This window comes from Lactuca serriola, chromosome 7, assembly GCF_051521515.1.
Source record: "Lactuca serriola cultivar US96UC23 chromosome 7, Lser_US96UC23_V15, whole genome shotgun sequence".
NCBI lineage: Eukaryota > Viridiplantae > Streptophyta > Magnoliopsida > Asterales > Asteraceae > Lactuca > Lactuca serriola.
Window position 1 is genome coordinate 56,060,685 of NC_136414.1, and position 6,120 is coordinate 56,066,804.

General features: G+C 31.8%; 1 pseudogene; it reads left to right on the plus strand.

Moving 5' to 3' along the window:
• Positions 1–706: 706 nt before the first annotated feature.
• On the plus strand, positions 707–1,758 carry LOC145063993 (F-box/LRR-repeat protein At4g29420 pseudogene; annotated as a pseudogene).
• Positions 1,759–6,120: the final 4,362 nt, after the last annotated feature.

Genomic DNA, 6,120 nt, shown 5'->3' on the forward strand with positions numbered 1-6,120 from the left:
TTTGTTTTCATATTACTTTGCACTTCAGAAAAACATTCTTCTATTTGGATATGCCTCATGGCAAGACTAATCCTTCTTACTAAATAATAAAATGTCGCTCATTCATATGCAATTTCATGTCAAAGCATTTGTACAATCCAAAATTTTCTCTACATTTTACATATTTCAAATTTCAAAAATTGCTCAAATTATCAATATATACTTTCATGTATATGTAATGTCATATAATGCATGATTGTAAATATATTGAATCAACCACATTCTTAGATGTAGAAATTAAAATAAATAAATAAATAAATAAATAATAAATAAAAAAAGAAGGAAGTACCAAATACTTGATAAAAATAAAAAACCTGATAACACATTTCTTTGATATGAATTTTTCCTATATAATCGTCTATTACAGAACTTAGAAAAACAAGTAGGAATCTTAAAAGACTTTGTAAAGGAGAAATCACAATATTTTAAATTACTAACTTTTGTATTGCATTTTTTCGGTTAATGCTAAATCTTAGCAAACATCATTGGAATGAAAATCACAAAATTTAAACTGAAGTTATTTTGTATAAATCTCTATCATCAACTCATCAAGTAGTCAATTTTCATTTGTAGATCTTTCACCGCTTGCATGGACAACCTTCCTGAATCTCTAGCGCTCGAAATACTGAGTCGACTCGACGACTCGGGAACGGTAGCATGCTGCCGTATGGCGAGTAAGACTTTCAATTCTGCATTTCCAGGCCTTAAATTTATAAACCTGCAATGGCGATTGAAATGGTACCTGGAATCAAGGTCCAGAGTTTTGAGTTCTTCAAGTTCTTCCCAATTTACTCCCTCTCTCAAGAAAGTTTTTCTAAATCTTGTATCAAACTTAAGTGCACTGGAATCTGTGTGTATTGGTGTCGAGAATCCACCCCCAGATGTGTTGAACGCTGACGTTGAAGATGATGGCGATGATCTGCACATCACCGATGAGGGCTTCGTTAAGGAGTGGCTCCCTAGGGTTTCCGGAGCTTTGAAATTGCTTTCACTATCAGATTTTTGGGTTCAGTCGAGTAGGCGTCGATCAGAAGTCTTGTCACTGATCTCTGCGCACTGTAAGTTGGTTATATGCTGAAATTCTCCATTTTTATATTCTGAAATTATGGAAATTGTTTACTGTCTGAAAATGTAAATGGTTTGCCAGGATCGATATTATTCTGGTTCCTATCAACTAGGTTTTTTTTTTTTTTTTTTTTTTTAAATTGTGGTCAACTATCTTTGATTAGGTTTTATTAATGATCGATATTTATTGGTAATAAATGATATTTAATCATATTAAGGTCTTGATGCTTTAACTCGGTTGTTTTTGTTGTTGCAGGTCAAAATCTTATTGAATTAGAGCTGAAGAACGCATGGCTATCAGGACAAAACATGAACGCCATGCCAATGCTAACAAGTTTAACACTTGAACTCATAAGATTAGATGACAAAAATCTAACCGATTTTAATGCGAGTTTCCCAAATCTTCAAGTTCTTAACTTGATAGATGTTAGAGGTCTCAAAATGTCGATGATCCACCTCCTCAACTTGAAAACCTGCCATTGGATTGTAACAGATTCACCATCATATATATGTATAATCACACCGAATCTCATCACACTCAGACTCGAGTGTAGAAGTCCCGCTGCTCTTTATATTGAAGCTCCTTTGTGCTACAACTTGCATCTTGCAGTTGATCACTTGAACGCGTTTGCAGTCAAAAATTTGAGAATTTGAAAATTGTACAACTCGAGAGTTCAAACATTCACTCCGTAATTTGTAAGTTTCGTATGGAAACAGTAGAAACGCTTACCTTAGATTTAAGAGCAGGTGGAAATTCCAAATTTAACCTAGAGGTTTTATTCTGTACTTTCCCGAACATAACTTCTTTGTGTTTTAAACCAAGGGTTTGGTCAGAATTTGAGGTGTGGTGTGGCAACATTGGGCTTAAAGGTGTGAAAAGATTTTGTGGGTATTTGTCGGTGGTTGATCCTGTGATGACTTTCGCCTTGGTTGATTGCGTGTTAGAAGAATGCTTCAACTGTGTAGAAATCTCTTTACTCATCCACCGTAGTGTTGCTTCTAATATATCAAAACGTTTCATCACTAGGTGCATGGCTGAATGGCCAGAAGTGAAGTGGACATGGGGGATTTGGGAGGAAGAAAGGGAAGATTATTGGATGACTGGAGAGCAATTACTTTAAGAAACGTTCGAGGAGGAAGGATCAGATTCCATATGATGAAAAGAAACTGAAAACATAAAAAGATTTGTAGAAGGGTGGAGGTAAGACGGATCAAATGTACAAATTCATGGGGGTTTAGGAAACCAATATTGGGTGTTTTGGGGAAATAATTTTGAAGGAAAGATTGAGTAAAGAATAAAGATGGGATCAATGATCAATTGGAAGACATGATCGAGGAAGAGATGAAGGGAAGTAGCTTCAGCAGCACCCATGGGTCTCCATGGAATTAAGTGGCTTTTATAATAGTTGAATTAAGTGTCTCTTAGTTAAAACTTTTATGGTTGTGGTATCTTTTGGAATGCTCTTGTTATGGTATTATATATTTATATTTTTATGAATACTGTTTAAATAAGATCATATTTGGATGCCTATGCGTATGCGGATTATATTAGTTATGTTTTTCCTTATGCTAACGTTTATTCACATTGCGGTTAATGCTTTATTTATCTATGATTCCGGTTTTTTCTTTCTTCCATTTTCATCTTGATTGTATAGAATCAAAATGCATTGCCTTAAAATCAATAAAAAAATTTATGGTGGAGATTGTAATCTCATATTACTTTATAGACAATTAAATTACTTTATAGAAAATTAAATTAAACTACCTAAGGTTTTTTTTGCCACTTGTCAAATTTTCAAGAGTTTTATCACATGTAATTTTGTGGTTTTTTTTTAAAATTAATTTCACATGTCATTTTATGGTTGTTTTGTATTGAATGAGATTAATTAATTAATTAATTAATTAATTTTATTAATTTCTAAATAAAAATTATAAACACTATATATACATTTCTTCCCTATGATATCATAAATACGCATTCAATTTTCATTGTGTCACCCCAAATTCTAAGCTAATCGTATATATTTTCCAAAATAATACCATGTTTCTTATATCGTATTACAATTTACCATATAATAACCAAACTTACACCAATTTCTTAACACATATTGATTGACTGCTTCAAAGTCAAACTTTAACTTAAATCATAAAAGTCAATTTATATGGATCAAAAGTCATTTGAAGTTTAAGTGCAACCTCATAAATAGTTTTGATAGAAAAAGAACACATTGAAATCCAAAACAAATTGAAAATGTGGCTCTCTATAAATCATAGAAGTCAATTTATAGAGTACACGGGTCTCTCAACTAGACTATATCCATATATATGGTTCACAATGTTTTCTTTTTAACAATAGTTAGACATGTTTGTTAAAACTAATGTGAACGGAATGCACTTCTTTCTCTTTTGATAAAATATGATTATCTTTTTTTTTTGGAACAGCAAATCTAACTTAGTTCTACTATACTACTCCCGATACCATCTATGTCCCGAAATGTAAACAATACATTGTCGTCGTTGTTATCTATTAATTGGTCGTAAGATTTAAGAACCGGTCGATTGTTATATGCATTGATTGCTTTTGGACTATATCATGTTGGGGTTTATTGCAATCAATATTACAAAAATTCACAACAAAAACAATTGAAAAATATAAACGAACATATATTTGTTAACAAAAACAACCCATACACCTTTTTGCACTCCTACCTTATACAAGTCAAGAGATCATAACAACTCTCATGTACCGAAATCCACACATAAGTAGGGTAACTACCAACAACTGGGTACTAGCCTTAGGGAAGTTTTAGTCAACACCTGATTTGTAAGAAAAAAGGTAGGTTTTATGGTTGAGATTTGGATTTCCCTTGGATCGTGTAAACACTTTCCGAACTAATATTTCTACCCTATTAATGGGTTACAAGAAACTCAACCCGGATAATCCCAAGGGGACACTTACGAATCCAGGCACGGCAAACGTAAGCCAAATAGCTAAAAGATTCTGAGTTCATATGAAGAAACCAAGAGCTAAAAAGTGATTATTTCTCCTCAAGAAGAGAGTCGTTTATATAGGAAACGAGATGTAGGGTTTCATCTTAGGGTTGGCCGTCATGGGTTTCTTTGGAAACAAGTAAAGGGAATCCAGAATTAATGAGAAAATCAATGGTTTCCAAAACTGACGATTTTAGTGAGATTTACCATAATCTCCTTCAAGAATTATATTTTTCCACTATGTACTACTTGGAATTAATGAGGAAATTAGTGGGACCCCATCCAGGGGCTCTACCCTTTGGACCCCACTAGGGTGCTGCCCCTTTGGAAACCCCAGACCCATGGGTGTTGCCCCCGACTTGTCATCGAACTAGCTTCTAAATTGATCTAATACATGTGTGCACTTTGCACATACTCAAACATATATTAGAGTACTATGAAGCCCTTTAGCTCACATGTAAGTTCTAATTACACATAATGTCTTGGTGACACTAAAATCACCAACATGATTTGTTAATTAACCCAATAAGTTATGTTAAATGTTAGCATTATATGCCTTTATATATATATATATATATATATATATATATATATATATAGATCCGGTAAGAATTTTTCTTTGGTAGGAAGGTAAGAAGTTTTTTTTCTACGTATCTTTTTGATCTTGACTCTCTCTCTCTCTCTCTCTCTATATATATATATATATATATATATATATATATATATATATATATATATATACACTACCTGTTTGGGTTCAATGGGGTTTGGATGAGCATGCGGCTTCTCACGAACAAATTTTATATGAAGTTAAGCAAACTAGAAAATAGGTTTTTAATTATATGCATTCCTTGCCACCAAAAGGGTACAATGACAAAACCGTGTCATTAAAGCCTAAGTCATAAATGAGCATGACAGACGTTTGTGTTTTATACCTGTATGACATAAAATTTTGTATGTCTAAATTTTACGATATAAAATTATGATTTTTATAGAATTATATATTTTTATAAATGTACTAATATTCTAATTAAATGAAATTCATTAATTTCATTATATAAAGAAATATCATGTAGATTCCTTATTAATCTTCTAAGTTTTAGCAATAATATTATCAATTCCTCCAACTATATAAATACATGTTCAAATTAAAGGATCATCCTACTTTCCATCCAAAACATCATGTCCAAATCAACACTTTTGGCAAAAACAAACATTACGGACCGATAACGTAATTTACTAAACTGGAAATCTACAAGTCATTGATGCATAACAAAGCAATTTTTATAAAAGGGTAAGGTGGAAATGCTTATTTACAAAATATGTCATGTTTTTCAGTTTAAAAAAAAAAAAAAAACATAATAAGTTTAATAAAACAAGTCATTGACACTTATCGATTTCATTTCCATAATTGTTGGTAGTCATTTGAAAAAACTTGAAGAACAAAGCAAAAAAATGGTGTATTTTAGGGTAGAAGATGGAGCTAAAGGGAACCAGTTATTTGATCTAGAAAGCTGAAATTACGGGTTATTCATGATGTTGTTTTGATCAAATAGAAAAAGATGAAATTGGAACAAAAACACACCTAATTTTTTTTTCACTAAGGAAAAATAAATTGTGACTCCTAAAATGCAATGTCGGACAGATTAACATAAAACACATCTAATTTTTTTTTTCACTTTTAATATTACAAACATTTGTTTTACTTTAATATTAACTTGACTAAGTACAAGTAGTTATCATTACATACAATAGAAATACACCCAAGGATCAATCCGGATATAGCAAAGTTTCTACAATCAAAATACAAAAGTATATAGTCTACTCCACAACGTCTATCTCTCTGTTACGACTTTACCATGACATAACGGCCAATAAGGGGTCACTAGTTACGTGAAAGGCATATAAACAAATAACATATAAGATAAAATAGCTTAGTGAGTAACTTTAGCTTTAAATAAAAAAAAAACCATGACAACAATCACAATATTAAGGTATTAACAACAATAACTCACATTATGACTT